At 44.0% G+C, this 13537-nt stretch overlaps 1 protein-coding gene across 1 annotated transcript in view; it reads left to right on the plus strand.

Moving 5' to 3' along the window:
* The first annotated feature begins 5490 nt into the window (after positions 1 to 5490).
* USP9X (ubiquitin specific peptidase 9 X-linked) overlaps positions 5491 to 13537 on the plus strand; it is a 105844-nt gene continuing 97797 nt past the window's right edge. The window contains exon 1 of the mRNA XM_027688868.1: positions 5491 to 5931. The gene's annotated coding sequence lies outside the window, so the exon portion shown is untranslated. The remainder of the gene's footprint in view (positions 5932 to 13537) is intronic.

A 13537-nucleotide genomic window follows, 5' to 3' on the forward strand; every position in this document is an offset into this window, starting at 1 on the left:
GTTCATGTGGATGAAGAGGACCATATGGTTGTCAAATCAATTTGTTGAACTCTGTCCAAATCCTACGAGACGGATGAGTTTCACATGGACACCACATGGTTTATCTGAGGACAGTTCAGCTAGGAATGAACTAGATAGGAGAAATATTTTGAATTGCTCCCTCTCCAAAAGATAGACGAGATACACTTTTGGGCCTGTAAACAGACTTTTTGACAAATGGTCTCTGCAACATCCTCTGTGCAATTGGTAGACATGCTGAGAATTTCTGCTCATGCTGTTCATTCACCCCCTATGTGAAAAACTAAATGAATAACAGGAAAATGCCACACCATGTTTTTCGTATCACAAGAGTTGTTCCCAATCAGATACCATCTTTTCTTCAATGTAAGAGACTACATGTCTGCACAAATTCTTTTTCTTATAAAATTTCTGTGATTTCTACCTAAGCAACCATTCTTTTGCACCTGTAAGTACGGAGCATAAACTGGATTTAACTGCTTCTATGAGTCTTTCAAGAGTGACATTATGCCCACTCCAACATCACTGTTAATATCTCATGCAATCAGAAATCAAAAGTTGAAAGATGGAAAGTTACTACTATGAAGAGAAGTCTTACACTGATGTGAAGAATGGTAATTAAAGCAGCCATCTCAGGAGAAACTGAAATGAAGTGGCTATATTTGGGCTCTATTTGTAACAGAAAAGTGATATAGCATTCCTACAGAAGAGTTTTTGCAACTCCTTGATATATTATTCCTATGGGAATTTTTTTTACCTAATTTTGAAGGTTAATTAATATGTACAGTAAGTACTGTCTGATACCTCAGGGTGACATGCCCCCTCCCCCAAAGGTATTAAACTCAGGATAGTATGGAAGGTAGAGATTGCATCTGAGTTTTGGAACAGATACACAATAGCTAAATTTTTGAATTTACTGCATTTGGATTCTGCCTTTGTACCATATAGAAAAGCCTAAACATATAGTGTCTAGATAAAGTAATTATATGCTAAACACCTTTAAACTATCTTAATTGTTTGATATTGGAATAACTTTACTGGGTTCTGCTTATCAATTTAAGGGATACAGAGGGCAAAGTTCTCAGCTGCTTGGCATTTTCCCATCAGATACATCAGTCACCTGCTGTGTCAGCTGTAAAATACCAAAGTATGCCCTGAGGGCATTACCAGGTTCCCCAGCAGTCCTGCCCAGAATCCCATGTCAGCCCAGCCAAGTATGGAGATGCCCATCCCAGCGCTGGGCCTGCCTCAGTGCCTCCAGCTGCTCCTGGCTGGGGTGGTGGGATGGGTCTGGATGCCAGGGCCTGCTTGGATGCCCTGGGGAGCTCCTGATGCTCCTGGGCCCTGGGCAAAACCTGGTTCCTGGGGTGCCCAGACAAAACCCATTTCCCATGGGGAACACCTCTGGAATGATCTCTCATTTCCATCATGCCTTACCCAACCAACGGTACACAACGACTCATGTGTCGAGTGCGAGCGTGAAAGTATCAGACACTGTCCACAACTTGTGTGTTGTATTTGGGACTCGTTATTCCCAGTATGAAAATACCACTTAATCATCTATGCAGTGTTCTGGGACTACTGTGATACAGTTACACTTTACCTTCCAAATTACAATTGTGAAAAACAGGAGCTCTTTTCTGAAAGGGATGTCATCCTGCGATCCAATCTTGCACAAAGTGACATCTACATGCATATCATTATTGTCAAAATACTATCCAAAATATATGCTGCATAAACCAAAGACTTGAACAAGTGCAAAGTACTCTTTCCCTTTCCCTGGAACTCACACACAGGCTTAAATAAGTCAATGAAAAATTAGGTAACCCAAGAGCACTACTGATGTGCATTAAGTGAATTACTGGATTGGGCCCAAAACTATTGAAAATGGTGTGAGATTGATCCTTGACGTGATCCCTTGGAACAAATCTCAATGTCCAAGTGCCTTGTTTGATTTTCAATCAGTTGTTTATTTTGTTTTTAGAAGGAACTCTCCTATCTGCTACATAACCTGTTGTTTTTTGAGTGTTGGTGGACAGTGTGTAACGCAGCATCCAAGGGGCTGAGTCAGAAGGAAAAAAAATTGTCTTTCATGGGTCTGTGGTAAAATTCTGCTCTCTCACATCCATTATTGCTCTTTTACGCTACCTCTTTTCAAAGCCCTGTAGCTTTACTCTGCACCAGCACTGTTACAAGTTTACTTTTGTCTACCTAGGGAGCAGGGTGGTGTCAAGAGTTTAAGAAGTGGGGATAGACGCACCCCTTAACATAGAGATCTTCTAAATTCTGAATAATTCCCTCACCAGAATGTTGTTTTTCATTGGTTTTGGGTTAGCTAATGAACAACATGACCAGCTGGTTCACAACTGGTTTCACTTTTTGTTTGATGGGCTGGCTGCAGCGCTGGAGCTGGGCAGCCTGCAGGGAAACACTTCTGTTCCCCACATTTTCACACTGAACTAAAGACGTCCCAAAAGCATTTGTAATCACACCAACGGTTGTGTACAGCAGGGAATTAGCCAGAATGACTACCAAGGAATAAATTATTCTGTCATAGTTCCGTGTGGACTCTTACTTTGGAGCAATCAGTGAGTTTTGTGAGTGCCTACTAACTTCTGTCTTCACCTCATGGATAATCTGCAATCCAACAATTTTTCTCACTCATATCCTTTTGTTTCCACTATTGCTGCACAAAGACAAACCAGTAACGTTTGTTTGCAGTATTGGGGGGGGTGTGTGTATACACATCTTTTCCAAAGGCAAAGGAGCGTCGTACAAGATGAGCCACAGCAATGCCTCCAGAGAAGAGCGGGAGCCTCAGCACAGAGGGGAGAACAGGAAGAATTCCCCAGCCAGAAGTCTGTGTGCAGTTTGCTTGTTCAGGAGCCACACAGTGCCACTGCTGTCCCAATATCTGCTTTTATTTGGTGCCATAAATAGCTGTGTGCTCCAGCCTATCGTGACCTTTGATTAGCACGGCTACAAGCAACTGCTGGGCTGTCAAAGCACTCCAGAATATACTTTGAAACCAGGAAGGAGGTCAAATATAAACATGAATAGTTTCTTTTCCCATGCATGTGCAAAATTCCTCTTGTGCTTTTGCAAACTGTAAAAAAGTAGAATCCAAAATCAGAAAAAATACCAGCAAAGGTGCCAGAAAGCTGAAGAGGAATGGGTTCTTAGTTTGTTCCAAATCTAAGGTTTCAATTAAAATAATCAAAGCTTCCACTCTTTCTCTTGGCTGAAGGAATGCTTCTTCACAAGAGGGAATACTTGCTACAAGTTGTAACACTATTGTTTCCACAAGTATTGTTCCTATCTTTTTTTTTTTTGTTGACTTTTATGTGAACTGACAGTCAACTTCTTGGTGGACAATTGCCACATTATAAAAATTCACTGATGTGTCACTCTTTGGTTCTGCCAAAAAAGCCACAGTAGTTACAAGGAGCACAGTATTTGGCCTGTCATTAAAACAAGGGTCCACTCAACAATAAAAAGAAATGACCATCAACAAACACGGCAGTTTATTTTTAAGGGTAGGTGTCAAAATATAGACAACTCCAATTGTTTGAGGTGTCTGTGCCTCTGTAAGTCATAAACAGTGAAGAGCTCGAGGGAGAACACTGCACCAGGCAAGAAAAGCTAAATGCATTTTAGGTGCAGTAATTTTAAGTGCCTTCCCTGGAGAACAAACTGGATAAATTGGAAATAAGAGGAAAAGCTCAAAGTAATCAACAAGAGACAAAAAAAAGAAGGCTACAATAACATGCTCAGAGGCATGAATATCCTGGAGATAAAAGGGGTTTTTTTTATATGATTACATATATTTCTAACCCAAACATGAACAGGCTCACACTTGCAGATTTTCACCATGGTTGTGGCTCGGTTTTATTGTTGAAGAAAATGCATGCAAAGCTATTCCTTCAGTAAACAAACTGTTGCATTTGTACAGTGATGAAGCAGCTGCATCCCTTGTTTTGTTTTACTGAGCAGCTAATGCAGAAACATACTTCAGATTTCCTTCCCAAATAATACCATCTAATGATTAGCAAGAAAAATTACTAACTCTAACTTTGTTAAATTGGGAAATATCATAATTTATCACCACTTGGCTTTGAGCTCTAGCTTCTTACTGAAAAACACCCATCCAGTTTCAGTGCTGTTCAAACTCCTGCAACGAGTGACCGGTTTTTTAGCCTTTTGCCACTGAGTGGTCCAAAAGATAAAAACATTTTGCACGAGAGTTAAGGCTCTTAGCCCAAGCCTCTCGAGCAAATTCCAACCCGTGGAGTCTAAATTCCTCCTGTGTTTTCAGCTGGATGCTGCGTCTTTCACTTCCTACTCTGACATTCTTGAATGATGTTGTTAAAATGAGACTTTGACCTTGGAATACGGACCAACAAAACATTAAGCACTAGTTCAGGTGCTGTTCAAGAGCGAGCTCTCCATATCTGCCAAACTTCTGTCCTTCCACAAGGCATCCTTTCCAATTTTTTCTCCAGGTTTTAAATCCAGGTTTAAAGTCTCCACAGCTGCACCTACACAGGCTGCACCTACACTGATCTCCTACTCTAGTCATAAATGAACACGTAAAAGGAAAACATATCATGGCTAGGCTTTGCGAACGAAGATCTGGGAAGGAAAACATATCATATAAAAAGAAAAAAGCATCACAGAATTCTGAGGTTGAAGGCACCCATCATCGAGTCCAACTCCTGGCCTTGCACAAGACCATCCCCAACAGCCACACCATGTGCCCAAGAGCGTTGTCCAAACGCTCCTGGAGCTCGGTGCCGTGACCACTTCCCTGGGGAGCCTGTGAAGAGGAACAAAAGATCCATTTCGCTTTTTAAAAAAGCAACGCCGGTGTCCCCTAACGGGGATGTCTCTTCCGCAGAAGGCGAGGGATGGAGTCACCCCCGCGGCAGCCCCGGGGTCCCGCAGCCTCCGCCCCGGTCCCCGTCCCGATCCCATCCCGGATCCCGGCGGGAGAGACGAGAGGCGACCGCCCTGACGTCACCGTCACCGCCCTGACGTCATCATCCGGGCCCCCGCGCGCGCCCGCCGCCGGGGGCCCACAATGGGGACCGCGCGCGCGCGCGCGCCCAACCGACGCGAAACGGGCCCGGCGCGCGCGCGCCGCTGCCTCTCTGTGCGTGTGAGAGGGAGAGAGAGTCCCGTCCCACCGCCCTCACCCAGCCCCGCACCACCCTCCCCGCACAGACACACACGGACCGGGCTCCGGCCGTGAGCGGCAGCGCCGGAGGACACACGCGGGTGGCGGAGCCGCTGCCGCCGCGGTGGGCCGGGTGCGGGAGGCGCTGCCGGCGCCGCCATCTTGCCCACGGGGCCCCCGCCAGACGCGGCTGCGCTGCCGCCGCGAGCGCGAGGAGCCGCCGCTGCCTCCCTCCCTCCCTCCCTCCCTCCCTCCGTGCCCGCTCCCTCCCCCGCCCCGCCGAGCCCTCAGCGCGGAGCTCCCCCTCCCCCGGCCCGGCCCCGCCGCCCCCGCCCGGCTGAGCTCCGCGTCCGCCCACCCCCCCGCGTGCGCCCGGTGCCCGGACGGGGAGGAGCGGAGCGCGCAGGCCCCGGCCCAGCCCCAGCCCGAGCACAGGCAGGGCCGCCGCCGCCGCCGCCGGGCAGCAGCTGGTGACGCAGGAAAAACGCCCCGGAGAGAGAGAGCGGAGCGCCCAGGGCCGGCACCCGGAGCGCGGGCAGCGGCGGCCGATTCGCCCCTTCTCGCTTCGCGCCGCAGCGCACTCGGAGAGGGGGAACCGGGGCAGCGCGGAGCCGCCCCCTCAGAGCCGCGGCCTGGCATGAGCCCGTGCCCCGCCGGCCGCCGGGCATGAGGCAGCGCCTAGGAGGGCTCCGGGCCGCCGCTGCAGCCGCCGCGGGACGAGGGGAAGCGGTGCGAGGGTGAGTGCGGAGCGCGGTGCCCGGGCGGGGCCGGGCGGTGTTGGCGCTCCCCGGGGACGGGGCTCCGCGGGCCGGGGCGCGGCGGGAGGGGCAGGACGGGGCTGCCGGGGCCCCGCGGGGGTGCGGGGCGGCGGCGGCGCCTCCCTCGCAGCCCCGGCGGGTCGGCCCCGCACCGCCGTGTTTTGGAGGGCGAGGGAAAATGGCTGACGGCTCCTCATCGCCCGAGGCCGGCGGGGGGGAGCCCAGAGCCCTCGAGGGGCTCTGCCCGGCCCGCCGGGGCCCCTCTGGCCGTGCCCCCCCCCCGGCGGGGAGGAGGGCCCGGCGCGTCCCCGCAGCGCTGCACCGGCATCGCCTCGCCGGGTTCTCGCTTCCCTTCGCCCCGAACGCCATTACTGAGGTGGAGTGATTGGGGCCGCGTAGGCCCGGGCGACGCCTGGAAATCAGGCCCTGCCGAGGCGCTTTCCCGGCGGTCTCAATGAAAACCACCAGCAAGCAGCTCGCTCACGCCCGCTGTAAACACTGCGAACACGTAGGCCACTCCTCTGGCCTCGGCTTCCAGCGGCCCTGCTGCCGTGCACGAAGAAAGCGTTCGTGGCTTTTTCATCTGATCCCTCCGGTCCGCCGTGCCACTTCTCCCCGGAGCCGTGTCTTAGGGCTTGTCTGTTGCGATTTATTCCAGGCACTACAGCCCTCTCCCCAAGGTGTGCGCAGGGGTAGTTGTGTGCGGTTCGGCCGCGGGTATTGCCTGTTATTGTCCTCGAGAAAACAGGATTTCACCAGTTGTTTGGGTTGTTGAGGTTTTTGTGTGTTGGTTATCGCTGTGTTAACATGTGCCTCTCCACTTCGTGCAGCTTTGTTTGTATACAGAGGGAACAGCCTTTGAAAATTATCTGTTTTGTTTTTAAGAGATTTTGTTCTCTTAGGAGCATCCAAAAATCTTGAGCTGGTTTTTAAGGTGCCATATTTCATTTTCAGGTTGCTCCCTCAGAAGTCGAGTTAAGTGTTTTGAAGATTCACAGTAACACACAACTGTACAGGGAGAAAAAAAAAATCTTGCAGAAAAGAATTGTTCTAATTAAATGCTCGAAGGACTCCCAGGCTCACTGCAGACATATTGTGTCTGTCTCAGCTGTCTTCGTGGTATCTGTACTACTCGGTTTATATTCACAGTTCTGTAGCTGTGTTTGTGTCACTGGGTGTCTGTATCAGTCCAAAGACCCTCTGAAGTCGCAGGCTCAAAGCCAGCGTAAGGCCCACTTTTGCTGACCTATTTGCAGAACTGGGGCCTGTGTTTTTGTAAAAAGTTGTTGGATATAGATATTATTATGCATTCTTTAGTATATCAGTGGCAAAATTTGCTGTGATAGACGGGACTGGGTAACCTGTGCTTTTCAGCAGCTTCTCAAGTGCCTGACAAATATGTGGTAAAATCTTTATGTTTAGGAAGGGACTACTGATTGGTGTTTGGGGGATTGACCTTATTGATTATGGAATTGGAGCGGTGTCCCTAGTAAGAAAGGTTTAGGAGTAACTAAAATCTGTAGGGAGCTCACTTTATTCTTGATATTACAAGGTTTTACTTAGAGAAATTGTCAGGCCTCCCCATCATAAATGTTGCTGATCTAGTAACCTTTTTATTTCAGCAAAACCCAAGTCATATGTGAGGGAGTTGGGGTTTTATTGTTTGTTTGGTTGCTTGGACTTTTTTGTTTTGTTTTTTAAAATAATGCTTTTGATTCTTGGAGGTGAAGTAATGTTTATTCTTTGAACTGACAAGCTACAGTAGCTAATACCAAGAATTTCAGGGAGGCATATAAAATATGTATATTGATTATTCTGTTGCAATACTCTGGACAACGGTGATGCTTAATGATAGCTGTGAACAAAAACATAAACATAATCATAAAGCTGCAGTGAAAGTAACTCAGGTTATCAACATGTTTATGGGGAGGTGGGCAGGGGGCAATTAACAAGAAATAAATGTAAGATTATATCATAGTAACTTTTCCCTCTCCAATATATCTTGTACTTTCTTTTGTGTAGTTTGTGTTAATGGTATTCTTTAGGGTATCTTCTCTCAATCTTTCCTGGCTGCTGTTTCAAATTCTTGCAGAATTTGCCCTTTGGCAATGCTTATGCCCATGGAACTGACAGGAAGACTACATCTGGAGGTCGTAATCAATAAGGATAGTGGTAGCAAAGCTGTTTTTCTGTCTCTGTGGAACACTGTCACCCTTACATAAACGTTTTCTTCCCCACATTGTGGTGCATTTGTACTCAAAGATAGACCAGTGCAACTCTGTTCTAAATGCACACTTTTAGGTTTATGCATTTTACTAATATTCTGGAATTCTTAGAAGAGAGACTCAGAGTAAACTAAAATAGTGCATTAGTGTCAATTTTTCAAAAACAAGTAGACTTCTGAGAAAATAAAGGTGCCTGTAATACCTTAGTTCTAAGACATCTTACACTTGAAATTGCAATTAGTTTAGAACTTTCCAGTATGAGTGCAACCTCGGGTAAAATTGGATAGGAATTCAGTTATTTATCAGTTTGAATAAATTACTTTTAAATGGCTTTGAAGTTTTATCTCTGTCAGGTGTGTATTGAAAATATATGGAAAGTTTTTCTGGCCTTCTGGTTTAGACAAGTTCAGAACTTATTTCAGGTATTTGAATGGAAAGTACTTTTGTGTTAGGCAGTACTCAGAGTGTAGGTATCTATATGTAGATATAGATACATATTTTTACATGCACACTTTTTTTTTTTTTTAAATTTAGAAATACTGTTTTATATTCTAAGAGACCTAAAAGCTGTAGTTACATTTTGGAAACATCCTGATCAGAATAGCCTCATTTGTGAAGTGAATGAGTCAAAAGTGTCCCTTACTGTTTTTAACTTATAACAGGGTTTTAAACAAGCCAAATCCCACAAAACACCTGAAACTTTTGTGCTTACTTTAATTCTTTCTCTTGTAATCACAAGCAGTTGTTTAATCAAACTAGTAGCCTTGCTTATCCAGTGCTTGCAGAGACCAGTGTGAAGTGGTTGTCTGAAGATGTAAGAAACTTTGCTGGATTTTTTGCTCTTTTGAAAAGTTGTCCATGTGAAGGCTTTTGTGTCCTTTAGACAGTTGTTTCCTGGATGTTTTGAATTAATATTAATCTGAACACGTGGACGTGTTTCTCTTGTATCTTAAGTTTTTCTTACTACGTGGATCTGTCTTCTCTTCCACCTCTGTGTACCTGCATCCAGTTTTATTACCTATATCACACTTGTTTAAAATCAGAGTTCAAAATTTAAAGCTGTGCTGGAGGGTATGTTTTGGGAACATGGCTTGATAATGTCTCTTTCGCTGTAGTCCTTGTCTTTTGCAAAGCTGGCAATGTTATGTGCTGTTCCTGTAGACTTGTCTTATATCACACAATGTTTGTGGTGTATAAATACAGAGTTCCTTTTCTTTTTTGACACAGCTGAGCATTGTTATGCTATTCCATAGCATAACCTCCATGCAGAGGTGAGGGGTGGAAAGAAGGTCTTTCATAAGCATTTGCTTGCATGCAGTGGGACTTGAATTTTTGTACCTGTGAAGTTTGAGCTACTTTAGATTCACATTAGAGAAATGCAGTGACATTTTCATGTATTAAATCTAGTTTTTGTTTTCTTACTAGTGTAAGGACATCTTAAAGTTCTCACACTGTTATTACAAAAACTGTAATTCATAGTGAGTTATCTTTTTAGAACAGTTATATTGTGTTGGCTGTCTCTGTTATGCTTCAGGCTAGAACGTGACTTGAGAACATGGTTAACAGAGGTTCCCTCTGCACTTCGGGGCAGAACTGTGTTTTGACTTGGATATTCTTGTTTAGAGTCTTGAATAGACAGTGGCAGAAAACTGTTCTGTCACGACTTTGCACCCTCAAAATGTCAACTGCTGCCTTTCTGAAACATTACAGTGTCCACTTGAGCCCACTGATGCTTTGAGTACATTCTGTTGATCTGATTTGGTAAAGGACTTTAAAATGGAGTGTTGGTAATGTTACGGGAGAGCTGTTGATGATTGTCCCCACCAGAGAGGAGAGGGAAAATAAGGTGTTAAAGTGGCCGGTTGTGACTTAGGATAAAATCCTTTTGCATTTTCTGTTGTGAATTTTCTGATATTTGCATTGTTTTACAAGAAGCTGGTAGTTGCTCATTTTATTTGAGAGGTGAATTCAGTCTGCTTGTCATCAAAATTTTTTGGTTGCCAGCTGTTGACATGTTTTCAAATAAAAATCATAATGCTGGGAATGAAAACCATTTGGACAAGGTGTGCTCCCAGGCTTGCTTTCTAAAGGAACATTGTTGATGTACAGTTTTCTTAAAGTATTAGTTATTATGAACTGTGAGAATGATTACTTGCTTTTGGTTAACTTTGTGTTAGTATGTCTCTGAAGAGATCCATGGGATGTAGGTTTAAGGTCTAGTTGTATTTTGAATGCTAGTGTTTTCAGCCTTTTTTTTTCATAAAGTTAAATTGAAGACTGCTTTAGAAGTAATGGATAACTATCAGGAATGTTACTGTGGGAAACTTTTATTTGTAGCATCTTTGATCTGCTTACAAAACCACTATGTAACCCTGTCTGGTGATTTAGTTTTCCTTACACATGTAACTGCCAACAGAAAAATGTGATTTTCTTGCACATAGATCTTTTCATGGACGTCTCAGCAAATCATACTGTGTGGTAGTTAGCATTTAGCTGTGGATTTACTCAGAAGAGGGGAATTCCACGTTGCATCATTCCTCAGGGATGTACATCTGTGCTTTTTTTCCCAAATTCTGTTTTTAAGCTGAGATTCAAGACTGTGTTGAAGGCAAGACACAAACATGCGACTCCTCGTAGTTTCCTCATATCCTCTTCTTTCTGCTGTAAATTGCAAAAGGCTTCCCCAATACTTTTTTAACAGAAGTGTTCAAATGAGTGCTTCAAAATAATGAAAAGTACTTGGAGGGAATTTCAGGGCTATCTTTTCATTAAGCTTTCATGTAAAATACCCAAAGCTCAAGTAATAGAAAATTGTTCCTAGAAGAGCCTTGAAGACAAGCAGCACTTTTTCTAACAGCTGAATGGCAACATGGAATGACAGAAAAATGTATGTTGTGAATTCCATGGGCTTCAGTCCTTAAGTCACTTAATTGGTGCTTAACCTGCTTCAATAGGACTAGTTGTGGGAAAAGGAAAACGTTTGTTTTGTGTTATGGTGGTCTTAGCTGTAGTGATATGAAAGGGTGAAAGGAGAAAAAAAGATTATTAGAAATGTGTTCAGTAAGAAAAAACCAGCGGTGTGTGTCAGGTGTGATTGCTCTGTTACCAGGGAGCCTTTTCGGCTGAAGGGGAGTGTCCTTGCTGGCACTGTGGTGTGGGATAGTGGGGACAGGCCTGCGTTTGGCTGGGGGTGGAACTTCAGGTTTCTTGTCCAGAAATAAAAATTGACAGTGAGGGGAAGAAAAGTCTCTTGCTTTTCTAATGTAAGATGAGAGTGAACGTTGTTGTCAAAACATACTGGCATCTTGGTAAATGAGCACTGAATCTTTTGGTGTTTATTTTTGTCTGCTGTCTTAGCAATAAAGTGCTTCATTGTGGTTTTGAGTAAGTTTGAATAGGACAAGTTCATGAATTTTAAAGTCAAATAAGAAAGGTGTCTCTGCTTAGCTTAATTTTGATGAACTGAAACCTTAATTTATAGTTTATATTTTATATTAGGCTTTGTAGATTTCTGATTTAGAAATATAATGTTAATTGTTCAGTGATTTCTGATATTTCCTTTTAATGTGTTTTCCTGAATTATTGACCTGTGAGGATTTCCTCTTTTTTTTTTTTTTCTTTTTTTTTTAAATTGTGACATAAATCCTCTGGAGCTTGAAGATGAAACTCTAGTGGCTTGTTCTACAGTTTCAGTCTCGAGTTTTGCACAGGCCTGCATATGTCTTGACCTGTCTTTCAGACAGTGTTTTATTAATCACAGTGGGACTTTAAAATCCCAGGTGCTTTTCCCTGAATGCTTCTGATTGTGTATGTGCACACACATGTGGGCACACACTCATGCAAGGGGCCTTTTTCTAGGATGATGTACTGACTTTTTCCTGGGTGAGGTGTAATGTCAGATTTCTTAAGGGCTTTATAGCTCTCTTGCTGTGTTGGGGTGTCTTCATGGTAGTTCTGGTAATTAGGCAGGAACACAACCTCCAGATTGCCTGAAAATTCTTACTGTTCATATTCTTGTAGCAGTTCAGCCAGATTGCTGTGTTTGACAGTTTGTTATGTGTCTAGTGAAGATGCAACTTGAAACGTGAATTTCCCTCGTGCCATTTTTTCCCTTCCATTTTCAGGATTGGAAAAACAAAGTGGTTTTTTTTGTTTGTTTTTTTTGAAGATGGCAATGGATGCAGCAAGGTGAACTCAGTGGTAGTGAAACCTTGCTGTGAGCTGATGTGTCTCCAGCCATGGAAAAACCCTACTGTGATCAGTACCAGCCTCTGGTCAGCAGGTGTATGATTGAAGTTTTTCACTTACCTGCACCTTTGTGGGATTTTTGACCACATGAAGGAGGGTTTGGTAATGCCATCCTGTCATCAATTTTCCTTTTAGTTCATATCACTCTGCTGATAATGGTATGAATATTTAGGACCAGCAGCAACTCTGGATAAGTTGCCTGGAGGCGACTGGAGGAGGGTAGTGGTTGGTTTAGTTCTGTTGTTGGCAAGTAGTAGCCAAAATAAGAGTTTGATTCGGAGACTCAACTGCACTGTGTTGATTGATCCTTAGACAGTACTTCAGAAGATCATCTTTCTGTGAAGTTGAAATGGTACTTGATACTTATGTGCTGTATGTTTATATGTTTTATATTTACTTAGGATTGAGTATCACACTGGAAGGTTATGTTGTGCAAGTTATGTGCGTTACATAGACCCAGCAGCAATTAAGAGTTGAGAGCAGAGAATTAAAATCTCTCCTGCTTCATGCTTTTAAGTATGTGATTACACTGTGCTACACCTGAAGTACAGTTTGAGGGTTTTGCAGTGTTGAGGAGTCCCCGCGGTTCTTTGTGGATGTGAAAAGGTGATAAATAGTGGTAGTTCACACGTGAAATGAAGACCAACCCTTTAGTTCTACTTTCGATTAGTCTAACAGCAAAATTTTGCTTTAAATGAGAGTTTATATGATATATGTCGTTTAAGTTCTAAATGGCAGTTGTCCACTAGAATTCTCTATTCCATATCCTTGACATAATCAGTTTCTCTGGTGTATTTGATGAATTTAAGTTCTTTTCTCAGAACTTGGTGCCTTAAATGGGAATAGGGGGGAGGGGAAGAAAAGCCTGAACCACCGTGTTAACGTTTAAGTAGTTAAGTCGCAAGTTTTTCCTGCGAAAGGAATTGTGAAGATGTTGGTTTGGGGGTACATTTCTGTAGATATAAAAAACTTTGTTTCTTACACAGGCTTTGGAAATGTTTGTTTTCTCTTAAGATACTTTAGTTATTTTTGTGATATTTTCTCTTAATAAGGGTTTTTTTGTTTGTTTGCTTAAATTTTTGTAGTTTGCTTAAATTTTTGTAGTTTGCTTA

Source organism: Neopelma chrysocephalum, unplaced genomic scaffold (genome assembly GCF_003984885.1).
Source record: "Neopelma chrysocephalum unplaced genomic scaffold, ASM398488v2 Primary Assembly neopelma1_76, whole genome shotgun sequence".
In the NCBI taxonomy this organism is placed as follows: domain Eukaryota; kingdom Metazoa; phylum Chordata; class Aves; order Passeriformes; family Pipridae; genus Neopelma; species Neopelma chrysocephalum.